General features: G+C 37.8%; 2 pseudogenes; one reads left to right on the top strand and one right to left on the bottom strand.

Annotated features, from left to right (window-relative positions):
- The first annotated feature begins 2,007 nt into the window (after window positions 1-2,007).
- On the top strand, window positions 2,008-5,330 carry LOC138326517 (uncharacterized; annotated as a pseudogene).
- Window positions 5,331-7,384: 2,054 nt separating this feature from the next.
- On the bottom strand, window positions 7,385-13,093 carry LOC138326516 (nucleoredoxin-like protein 2; annotated as a pseudogene).
- Window positions 13,094-13,666: the final 573 nt, after the last annotated feature.

Raw genomic sequence — 13,666 nt, 5'->3', positions numbered from 1 at the left:
ATACATTATCATTGTAAAATGGACAAGAGGTTTTATTATAACAAGGAGGCTTCTACAGATATGTACTTGTTTGTTCCTCTCAACAGATTTCTTTCCGGATTTCCAGCAGAAAGTATTCATCGTATTGCCTATCCTGGTACCGGGGAAGGCGAAAACAAGGTATGATGAAACCAATATCTTTTTGCTGGGAAAAAAACTCTGTAAATGATAATTAAACAATTGAGAAAATATCACTTTACATGTTATTAACTATTAGTGTTGCTTTGAGAAAGCATGGTAAGTGTTGCTTTGAGAAAGCATGGTAAGTGTTGCTTTGAGAAAGCATGGTGAGTGTTGCTTTGAGAAAGCATGGTAAGTGTTGCTTTGAGAAAGCATGTGAGTGTTGCGTTGAGAAAGCATTTTAGTGTGTTGTTTTCAGAAAGCATTGTAAGTGTTGCTTTAAGAAAGCATTCTTAGTGTTTCTTTGATAAAGCATGTTAGTGTTGTGCTTTGAGAAAATATTGTTAATCTGAGAAAAGCAACGTTCTCTTTTAGCATAGAAGAGGTTTGTTATTCGCTCAAGATTCGCTCAAAATACATCGTTGAAAGTGTTTTTAAGTGCCACTTGTTCAGATGTATTAATGGTTCTTTCATTAACTAATGTATAGCGTACAACGCGTATTAGTAACTGACTTCCGGTTGATGGATAAAATATATATATATATAATGCATATACAGTTCTCGTGGCTAAAAAGAAAAACACGGTAGGGATACTTCTTCACTTATTTTGCAGGCTTTTCATGCTTTTGCATTGTTGGATATAGTGATATCCTCCAAGGAGATGGTACTTATCTTACTATATATAAATTTCAACTGCTTATCACTATTTCTATGTGAACGAGGGTTTGAATTTAATTGGGTGCTGATGCCATGCCTTGTTTAGATTTGTTTTGAAGCAGGTCACAGATGTAGAGCTGACTGTCTGGCAAGGAATTCCAAATATTGACAATTCTGTTACTGAAAAAAGTGCCCAGTTCGTTGTGGTCGGTGTTGTTGTTTGTCAATATCCAAGATATCCATTCCTTTCAAAATTTTGAATGTTTGGATAATATCCGCTCTCATCTTGCGATGTTATAGAGTGGGAAGTCCTAGTCTTTTTAATCTTTCTTCATAAAAGAGATCTTTTAGCGCAGGTATTCTTTTTGTGGCTCTTCTTTGAACATATTCGATTGTAATTTTGTCCCTCTGAAGTATAGGAGATGTGTTTGGAATTCGTTACTAGGACAAGAAAATCTCGCTTTCGTTTAAGCAATCATACTACAATGATACTTCTTTATAGATTACATAGAAAATTAGCAAATCAGTGGGTTCAATTCAATTACACATTTGACTGTGTTTGTTTTGTATTATGTGCTGTCGATTTTACCTGCAGATCACTAACGCTTATGGGGAGGCTCTGAGGACTGTGGGGTACGGCCGATTGGAGAAACCCTGTACAACTTACTATAACAATCCTTTTGACCCAAGACTGTAAGCATATCAATACCTACATATAGAATATCACATATCTACACGATGTCCCGTACCGACATCAACTGTAAACGTGAACATTCGCGCGAGGGGGATTTTCATGCTAATTTACATTGCATACTACATACTACAAAGATTGGGGATAATTACGACATTATACACTCGCGGACATATCCATGTTTACTGTATGTGGAAGGGTCACGTACGTGCTTCTTACGAACGCTCTATATGAGTGAAATAACCAAAACGTATCCATTACGAATTGTACTAAGTCAGTTGAAAGAGAGTGCATTTACACTATGAAAGAACGAATATAACTGTCTTTAACATGTGTTGCAAACTATTTAAACGTATGATTAATCATGTATCAAATGTTTTAGTATTTTTAATGGACTCGGCCACCTTCTGACGGTGACAGATGGAGAATCGACTTCTTTATCCAAGGCACGCCTCTAACGCAGAAACGTATTCCTTGCTTTGGAAAACTCGGATTCCGTCATGGATGGAATTTACAATCCAAGCCGTAACTTCTATCAGGATCTGCGCACCTCCATCAGCCTTGACCTTTTTGTAGACCCCAATAGGTACAAACTGTTTCCGGAAATAGATGGAAATGTTTCCGACGATGGATCCGAGGACTGTAAACTGATGTTCAGTAAGATTGCCAGCCCGTCGGTGAGGAATCTTTGGGTAGACACACCACGGACCACGGAGGGAGACGAGGACTTAACGGGCCGTGTATCTGACCAAGTAACAGCTAAGACGGACAAATCAAAGGACGAGAGCCAATTTGGTGCTGGAGATATTCCGACAAAGGACAAGGATGGCCTCGGAAAGGAACCGCCGCCTAAAAACAAGATCAGATACTCGTACAAAAGACTGGAGGGTAAGAAAAAGCCGAATGTTGAACTAGCTCGGAATGAACCGATGAGTCCGGAGCAGTCGTCAACTTATGACGATTTCGCTCGTGAGATAGAACTGGTTGTGTCCGAGGAGTCGGACGAAGAAGATCACACGAAGATGGCAGATCCGACGGACGCCGCAACGGAAACCAACGACAGGGGATCCGGACACGGCGAACAGAGTTACAGCAGTCGAACCGGATTTTGATCAATCGCAACCAAAATGTCCGAAAGAGTAGGTGATATATTGAAGAAATCAACTTCTTACTAAAAATATAAAGTTTAATAAAGATCAAAACCGTCCGAAAACTAACCCTTAATTATAAAAACATTTGACCAAAGGGTATAGGCTTATGGACAATATCGATATATCATCTAACCTGTTTTCTATATTTTCCATGACTTCCTTTTGCGTAGCATATGCAACAGAAGTCAGTATAGGAGTTTTAGCTAAGATTTTGGATACTTACAATAAATATGCCACAAGTGCAATAATATTTTATCCCAGATTTCGCTCAAAAGCTTTTCATAGTGACTAACGCTGAAATTTACATGTATGCTTTTAAAACATTTAAGTAATTCTCATTTTTAAAGAGACTCGCGGACAGAAGATGAGACGTCGAGGATACAATCAATCCAGCCTCGCCACCAAGCCAGCGAACCGGAAGTATCCATGGTCGGGAGGACGGAACAAGGGACAAACAAGACACCCTGTAATCCTTGCCGTGATGACTCTCAGCAAACAGCCACTGAAGGTATACCAGTGCATGTTTCTACGGCAGAAGCAAAGATCCAGGAATTTAAACAGGACATGGAGAAAATAATTGCCGGATGTGACATCCCCAAAACTTCACTCGAGGACCTATCGCACGCCGAATATTCTGTAGATACGATAGTAGCCAAGTCACAGCTCCGGCCGAGCGTGCCTCATTTTATCCCGGTTTCAACAAGGCTCTAGGCTTAACAGACCAATGGAGTGATCACGTGATAGAAGTGAAGACGTCGACAACCCACCCACACGACTCGTCCCCCGCCAGGAATCCCACTACAGCAGGGGGGCCAGGTAAGATACCACATTAACATTGTTATAATAAGCAAGAAAAACCAGCAACTGTGATAATATGGCGGTTGCCCAAGCATTACTTGTTTTTTCGTGATCCAGCTAATTTAAGAATTCTTTGATAGTAAAGAAGAAAACGATATCCAAATGCTAAAAGTGCTTTCCGTTGCAGGGACATCTCAACTGGCCACAAGCACAGCATCCTACGGGGCACGTACCAACAGGAACGTTCCAAACTCATCATGCTGGCCTCAGAACAGATTTTACGCAGAAACCGATGGAGTTCCGTCCGACTTTAAACAACCTGCGAACATGCAACCAGCCAGCAGCTACCATGAATAAGGTACACGTGCAGCCAACTCAAGCAGCGGCGGCTTTGTTGATGGCAAATTGCCTACAACAACCCACAAGACGTGACGTACCATGCAATCCACCACAACCTCTAACACACACCAAGCCTTTTACTGATGTCCATCAGTTCCAGCACATCAGCTATCATCAGTACCAAGGGTTTAACACGACAAGGAATCCACCTCCGGGCTTCACCGAAGTGTTTCACATAACCCGTAATCGAGATCACGCTGTCTATCGTTCGGAAGTCCACCAGCAGCAGCATGCCCTATCTATACAGCAACAGTACAGGTTTCCTGCAGAACAGGGCTACCAGCAGACACAGCAGGCCATAGGCAGTAGATTCTCTCAGCCACAAGTCCAGAACCTCCACCAACATCAACTTGTCACGCAACACCAGCTACAACAGCAACAACATCACCACCAGCAACATCAACATCAGCCTCAAAATAATCTTCATGGTCAACAACAGTTCCGTCCCCAGCAACAGGCGCAGCATCTGCATCATCCACATCCGCCGCTCCATCCTCTCCAGCCTCAGCAACACTTTCTCAACCCAGACGTTCCTCCATTCCAGTACTTCAACAAGATGCAGAACGGCTCTCAACAGTCCAATATTGGTATGCGGACTGGCTGGCACCCCAACATACCAGGAGAGAACACCAACTGCAACAATGCAAACGTTAATGTTGGTGAAGAAAACTCGAAACCTTCGATAACGTTCAATAGTTCCTCCCTAACCGATGGTCCTGTCTTGAATGGTACGGAAGCAAATAATCGGTGCGTGAATTCAAAGTTAACTGTTGCCCCTAGTGACCTTGGGCGTATTAGACGGATGTCGATGAGTGCAGAGAGTATACCAAGTCTAGTGAACGATGGTAACAGGGAAAATTCCAAGGATAAACACAAGATTTCCAAATTTCGGTCACGCCGATCCAATCTTGTGCGCATCTATCCTTCCAAAGACTTGTCGTGAACTATCAAGACTAAGTGATATTGACAGATGTTCGGTTTATCACTGAAGTTGATAACACTATATCCATATGATTTATATCATTGTTATATTCTGTCATAATTCCATTGAGGGATTCCTCCAAATGTCTAGGGTACGAGTATTCGACCCACAAGGAGTTTGTCAATTACCATTCTGCTTCCCATAAGGTTTACTTCAAAAAGGAGTCAATTATAACAACACTCTTTAGTCCCCCTTTATTCTCCAATCGAAAAAAAAAACCTGATAAGTCCCCTCTCCTCCTCTTCTTCTGCTATCCAGGATTTTGATGAGCATTGATTGGTATGTGGTTTTGAGGGATACCGAATAAAATGGCGTGATTTCGGCGCGGATTTATGTTTAGAAGTGATCAATGTGGAAAGCAGGATGGGAACGTGACATTCGTATAGCCAAAGACCAAGTGGGTTATCTGGGACCCTGACTACATACCGAGATTTTAGATTATTATGTTTGGACGTTATAATGTTGTTTTATGTGAACGTGTTTTACATATGTACCTGCGTTTAATAAAGTGTTAAATAATTTTGCCTTGGTGTGATTCCCTATTTTTATCTGGCGTCCAACAACATTACCATAGGGTCGATTTCTAAAGTACTATACGGGACCAATCTATACAAATATGGTTCACTAAGTGATGATATGTGCAGTATTGACGTTAAAATTAATAACTTAGGCGACTCTACAAAATTATCAATCTCGTTTTTACATTCCCATTTTAAAAATCTAAAAAACCGTTTGGGAAAGGTAATGGACCTTTGAAGATAAACACTTGTAGATACATGGGTTTTTTTATTATAAAGGAATATTTTCTCCTCATTTTCAATTCATGTGACTGATGGTTATTCAGTCTAAGAGTACATTAAATTTGCACATGTTTCGGAAACAAACCAGTTGAATGAAAGTTAGCCCGAGATACTCTGGCCCTCACACCAGACTTAGACATTATGACAGATAGATGTCTGGTGTCAGGGCAAGATTATCTCCTGCTAAATGAAAGTGAGATTACCGGGTAGTTGATTTTACTGTGATATGCCAGAAGCCCACAGTGGTGAAATGTTCGGACGTCTTGTATACCGAACAGTGATCCTTACTAGTGGAGTAAAGCAACTTTGATTAGAACAAAACATTTAAATCGTATTTTGCTTCTGGTTATGCAACAGAATAAGCCTCACCTAATTGTCCCTTTAAACATTTGGTAAAAAAAAAACCAGAAAACTGTACGACACAAATATCAGCGAAATTAAATCTTCAAAGTTCTCGGAAGAGTTCGAACAGGTGTTACGTAGTTACAGAAGTCACATGACGTTCTAGGCAACGACGTTACAATGTCGGCTAACTTCGGTTGTTTTACGTACCTAGCGATGTTCAATATTTATTTGATTTTTATCAAAAGTTTCCAAATCATTATCGCTCATCTTGACTTCGATTTCGTCCTGTCTCTGCATGATTTACAACAGGATTTTTTTAAACATTCTTCTAATTCATGAAAAAAAAAAAATCAGACAGATACGGATATTGGGGCTGTAAAACTCTTGGCCACCTGGGTTTTGATTTTACTGATCTGACCAAAATGAGATAACAGAAATGCAATATTGATTTCTGCTAACTAAGAACCTATACAGATAAGATTAGGGTGATCCCATCAATATCTATGAGAACTAGCATTTACAAATATACATGTTTACTTGTAAAACTCCAAGATGTCTGTTTGTCAGCCATTTTGATATCTGATTCTACAGATGAAATAAAGTTCAAGGTCATCCATTTCAAGTATAGGCACCAGATTATGGACCTCATAGATCGGAAGAGGAATTGTTTACTTTTAACTATTTTACTCTATTTTACACAATGAACTTTTACAAAGGTCAATATCATTTCTCAGAACAAAAACCTTGGCAGCTCTTCATTCAAACACACTAAACACGTAACATTTTTGTCTTCAAGAATCTTGGTTATTGAAAAATCATTTAAGCATACACTTGAACTAGCTTTTTCAGCAAAATTACTACATGCCACAGGCTCATTTCAGGTCCTCAGACTATTGTTCAAAGACATGTCTGTTTGACCCCTGTGACCTTACATGAAGGTCAAGGCCACTTTTTTAAACAAACACCTTGAGTCTTGATCGTTAACATAGAAGACATCAATTAAAATGTGCTTACATCTTTATGATGTCAAAATAAGAATAAATTATCTCATTCGTGTACAAGGATACATTATAGATATTACACAGCGTGAATGATAAATAGAATAACTGCAAATATTTAGAAATGATCTATTTGTTCTTCTTTTCCCTTAAAAGGTTGTTTTGTCTTAAAATAAGTGTGGCTTCTACATAATGTACATAGTGTTCACTACAGTGTTAGTAAGTCAGCTGATGGAGCATGCTTGGGTCAGTTGGTATAGAGCAGTACTAAGATATCACTGGATACCTAAATTTGATTCCTGGGCCTCTTGTTAATTCAGAAAGAAATTTTTCTAACATTTTAGACATGTGACCTTACATGAAAATAATGGACAACAAAATATAGATAGTCTTGAAAACATTGTTATTTTAATTAACAAAATCTCCATGCAAAGTAAAAATTTGTATACAAAATTTATATAAATATACAAAAAACCCACTAATTAAATAAGTCTCTAGCAAAAACTCTTCTCTTATTTAATGTTACACTTGTAAAGGTATCATAAACATCTATATATTCCTTACAGATAAGACTTCACAAGGAACTACCAATATTATACACATCCAAAATAAAACATAATATAAACCTAATTGTTCTGCTTGCCAGAAAATTGTTTTGTTAACAGCCTTTCATCATAACAAATATGCTCACCTAAAGTATAAAACCGATAATACAATTATCATCATTACATTTTCTCTATAATAGCAAAAAGGGGAGATAATCAAGTTCAGTCAAGGTAAGGTCATGTACTGGCCCCAAGGTCAATAAATACATATATACATGTATATAAGGGTCACTGTAATCTTTGGAGCTTTCATCATCATGTAAAAGGAGCGTGTCAGTGTGGCTTGTACATAATGTTAAATACTGTCTCTGTCACTCAGCTGATGGAGCAATCTGCATGCTTCTTCAAATCTTTAGATGTTCACACTTGGGACTCAGGTTTGATTCCTGGTGGGGTTACTGAAAGGAATCATGTGTATTTTCCCCTATTCTTCCACATTTGCATCCAACTAAATTACCCACGGAAAGCAGTTTGAAAGTCTCAGGTTGAGATTTCGAAAAATCTTAATTTTCCAATCGGAGACCCACATTTCAGGGCACTCAACAGGAATTATATATATTTTTTATTTTATTTGATAAATTTACTGTAGGTCAAAGATCTAAATGTAGGTCAAGGCAATCGAGCATGCTTCTTTGGCTCAGTCGGTTGAGCAATAGTTTTTTTACACCAGAGACCCAGCTTTTATTAAATATGTATTTTAATCATTACTGGTTGGGACACTTGACAGGAATCATATGTATTTTTCCTGTTCTAACAGGTTTTTTAAGATTATCAAATCAGTAGCAATATTCATGGTTAGCTTGTGGCACTGTACTTCCATTTTTGTAACAATGAAAACACCAAACAAGGAATATTTCATCTACTCATCAAATGTCTTTAAATTTAGGTTCATCAATAAAAGATACATAATTAAACTACCGGTATATCTTCTCATGTAGCCACAAAAATTCAAATACTGTTTAAAGTAAAAAACACTAATGTTGTTAAAAAAAACAAACACCGGTAGACCTGTAGATATCACTGTTCACACTCAAAAAATGACCTGTCAATTAAAAATGCCAAATTATAAGAACAGTGATACCATATACACTGAAATGGCAATATGTTCAAAAAATCAAAATGATTTCTTGTGTAGTTACAATACAGATGGCATGACATCATGTTGGTATAGATTGATCTCCCTCTTCGTCTTTAGTGTCTGTAGTTAACACTGCTGATGCTTGGCTTTTTGATCGATTCTCCCTAAATGTAGCGATTTCCTGCCACGTTCTAAAACAGACGATGCCCTTGTCCTGTATTTCCTTACGACCTTTCAGAGTGATCACATCACCAGCACTGTTAACAATTATCAATTTTGGCACGGCTGTAATATTGAACCTCGTCTTCAGATCACTATAAAAATATCAACAGCATAAAATATATTGTGATATTAATCTGATTAATTTATATTACAGTGAAACCTTCCTAATCCAACACATGGGAGATCAACTTTTTTTGCTGGATTAGACAGGGTGTCAAAAAAGTCAGGTATTGTTGATTATTGTTGTTTATGGTAATATGATACATTGTCTGATTTAACTGTATTCGGAAAAGTAAGTGTTGGATTAGACAGGTTTCGCTGTAATTTCATTAACACAATTGTAGAATAGCATGTGTAATAGTCAGTCTTCAAATTACCGGTACTTCAGATCTTAATTGCTAAAAGTTCATAAGTGGACATTAAGTAGAGTCTTTAAATTGAAAATCTTTGAAGGACAGCATTACAGAAGGTAAGTTACAGGTGTCCTATTTTCATAACTTTTGAAATGTTTTCCTATTGATAAATTTTGAGGTTTCCTTGACTAAGAAATATTGATGAAGCTGGACCCTTGATAGCTAAAGAGATTTATGCTAAGAATATTCTAAATGATCACTGTTCTCTCAAAATGACAGATTCTTTGAAAAAATAGAACAAGTTACTACTGATGTTTTAAAATTGAAGGTTAGTGAACCTTCAGAGGTATCAAAACAGGGGTAGGGTGGCATGTTTATAGGGACAGGGGCAACTACTGTGTCAAATACAGTAAATTAGTTTTATTGATAGAAAATATTTCTTTAAAGGTTTTCATGAATGGGTTTTTCACTATACCAGTTTTTTAATATAGAAAAATCAACTCACTCTTGAAGTTGGTCTCCAAATGGGATGACCAGCCATTCGCCATGACTTTCTCTGTAGTAAGTCATCATATCGTCTTCCTTTTTGTCGCAGCTAATAAAACACCACCTCAAAGGGTGCATTACGCCGCTGTGTTTCCTCATGAAAATCCTTTAGTAATGGTGTGAATTGACGACAAGGGGGACACCAACCGGCTGAGAAATATAGTCCTATAAGTTTCTTTTCCAAGGCTTTCACAGCCTCTACTCGGCCTCTGTTTATAGCAGTGTTGCTTTCTGTCTCTGGATCTTTTGTTTCACTCGTTTCTTTTTCAGGGATTTGTTCTGATTTTTCCTCCTTAACATAATTTTCTTTTACAAAATCCGAATCTTTGTCAGTTATCACGTCTTCCTTGATTTCGCCATCTTCTTCTTTCGGGGTAAATTTCTCCTCTGGGACAACGAAGAAGTCTCTTGTTAGCAGTTCTTTCCCTTCGAGAAGTTCCTCAAATGTTTTTACACTTCTTCATCCTCATTTGTGTCATTCCTTTTAAAATAATAAAAAAATAAATAATGTTATTAAGGTTTGGATTAAAACTGTTTAACACCTATAATTTAAGTACAGGATTAATAAGGTAGAAGTCTCAGGCAGTGGTCGTGTGGTGATGTTGTCCATGCATGTGAGGCCAATAATGGCTAACCGGCGACTAGATAAGACGCGAAAGCGCAGAAAGTCCAAACAAAGAAGGTCTAAATCTAGAAAATCCCGTAGGGAGAGAGCTTCTCAATTCAAATATACAGAAGCCAGAAAATACATAAAAAACTTCTCTGACCATAAGTTATTGACAATGAAGTCATATTATTAGGCCGCGGGCTTCAATTCAGCCCTTGCCAAAAAGTGTAAAATCAACAAACGCACTTCTAATTGACTTCAAAGAACTTGCGCGCAAAATGCGGTGCCGATACCTGTTCGGCAATTTTAGTTCTGATAAACAAATTCATCCATTCTACCAAAATACGAAACTTTGATCCAAAGTATACTGTGGGAACAATGCAATTGAAAACTACATATTTGCCACACAAATGGAGATAAGCAAACTTACAAAAAGGCAAACAATGTCCACAATATGTCAAAAACAGACAGGATGGCCTTAATTAGCCTATCAATGAATAAAAACATTGTCATTAAAAGGCAGATAAATCAAATATGAATTGTCATAATGAACAAAGAAAATTACATGGAGGAAGGACTCAGACAATTACAAATGAGTAAAACACTATGTTCCGATTGAGAATCACTCTACAGAACATATTATAGAAAAAATCATTGAGAAAATTAACACAATGTACAATGACGGGTCCATAAGATAGTACCACATACAAATATTTGGTAGACATGAAACGAACTGGACCCGGAAAGTTGTACCTTTTACGAAAATACATAAACTCCAACAGGATGATTTTGATAAATATGTAGGCCGTAAACCCTACTGAATCATCATTTGATACCGAGTCGCCCAATCATATCACAATGCAACTCGCCAACTATGAAAATCGGTAGATTTATCGACAACTTTCTTGTTCCACTAGTACAGAAACAAGAAACATACTTGAAAGACACTAAAGACTTTATCAATAAAATTGAAGGAAAAACACTTCCACCAAAGACAATGTTAGTCTCATATGACGTAACAAGTATGTACACGAATATGACTTTCGGAGAACTCCTCGAAGCAGTAGAGAGAGCTATCCCAAGTGAACACAAAACGCATACTCTACCAATGCCGCCAAGGGAAGACATTACTTATCTTCTCAAAATATTATTGGAAAACAATGAGTTCCAATTCGGCAAACAATTACTACAAACAGGTCATAGGCGCTGCAATGGGGGGCTGTACCAAGTCCCGAAATATGCGACCTCCGAATGTATGAAATCTTGAAATGCATTATAGAAAGATATCCATATCGAATAGCATACTCCTACATTACCGATACAGAGACGATGGATTCATGGTATTCGCTTGCTCTCATGAACAAAATTAAAGCTATTTTTCGAAATCGCTAATGCCGAGCATGAATACCTCAAATTCACGTATAATACTTCAGAAACAGAGATGATATTCCTAGACACCAAAGTCTACAAAGGAAATAGATTCAGGGCTTCCAATATCCTTGATATCCAAATGCACATTAAACCTACTGAGACTTTTCAATACCTTTCAACGTGTCAAGCGCTCATCCAGGTTTTGTATTTAAAGGACTTATAAAGGGGCGAATGTATACGCCATATGAGAAACACATCTGATCCAAAAAATTTTGGGAGACCAACCTCAATAAATTTAAACAAAGACTGCGTAAAAGAGGCTACTCAATCAAAGAGATAGAAACCTCTATCAATACCAGTTTATCTACCTGTCGGCAAAAAACTTCTCGACAGCAACCATACAGATAGACATATGAATGTGCCTCTGGTGATGATAACGAAATATAATCCAGATAGTCGAAAAATCAGACGTATCATTACGAAACACTGGCATTTGATTACTCAAAGCACTGAATGCTCAGAAATATTTCCAAAGCCGCCTATGGTATCATACAGAAAGAACAAAAATCTTTCAGAATATCTGACATCATCAACGATCTCGTGATAATTAAACAATATGAACAAAAAGAAAATGACGAAAACACGAACGGTATACGAAGACTCTTGACAGAGAGCCATCATTAAAATTGACAACCATGATTTGATCATACAAAATAATATTTAAAAACAAACAAATAAATGAATATAAAACAGTTACGGAAAGAAAGCCAAAATAAACGTAATGATAGAAGACTCAAAACAACGAGAGCATAATTAATACATTAACCCGCGACTGACCACAGTCTCGAGTTTATTATGTCGGCTAATCGGCTGCTATTGAATCTTTAACAACCGAGATAAGATAACGGTAGCTCATAATAGCCATCGGGTTACCCCACCACACCAAACGTGCAGTCTAATGGCCTTAAAATTAGATACGGTGGTTGAAACTCTGCAGGGGGACTAGCCCTGACACCTACTCCCCAATAAATTATGGACTTGTCACAGTCAAGCCAGCACGTAAAACTGGAACTTGACGAAATACACAAAGCGATCCATATAATATTGCAACTCATTAATTAATGAATGCATTAGTTTTGATTGTTGCATTGAATTATTAAATCTATGATAATGCAAACCAACTAATGATGTAAGCGCAATCCTAAAACAGCAACACGTGCGACCATAGTTATCCACTCATCCCATTGGTCGATAATGACTTGTAGGAGGAGCCTAAACACAGGCACATACCTATTAATGTCCTTCCAATTACTCATGAACTGTTTTCTCATGATCGCATTTCAGACTAGCTAATAAGTTGAAATGCACTGCATGCTACAATATACATGCATAATGCAACTATACATGTATAATAAGACGAACCATCACGTTCGCACAACATACGAGCGAAATGCTTGAAACTAAAAAACACATTTTGCGATTGAAGCGCGCGCAAGGTACTGCAGGTGGTTTTTCTCCATATGTACTCTGGCTTTACCTCCACCTTCAAAATTTGGCATGTCCTTAAAATGAGCCTGGTTGTTAAAACTCAGGACCTTAACCAAATCAAGAAATAGGAGGTGGAGAAAAGTCGGAGTAACCAGAGAAAAAACTCTAACTTACAGTCTTACAGCTTACAGGGTACTGTTCTTTTCTATTGGAGCCACAGTGGCCGAGTGGTTAGATTTCCCTGACATAACTACCACAAGCCCTCCACCTCTGAGATGCGAATTTGAATCTCATGTGGGGCAGTTGCTAGGTATTGACTGATGGTTGATGTTTTTTCTCCGGGTACTCAGGTTTTCTTTCACCATCAAACCTGGCACATCCTTACATTAGAGCATCAGAATATGCATTAACTATAT

This window comes from Argopecten irradians, chromosome 6 (assembly GCF_041381155.1).
Source record: "Argopecten irradians isolate NY chromosome 6, Ai_NY, whole genome shotgun sequence".
NCBI lineage: Eukaryota > Metazoa > Mollusca > Bivalvia > Pectinida > Pectinidae > Argopecten > Argopecten irradians.
This window is presented reverse-complemented; position numbering and strand designations above follow the sequence as displayed.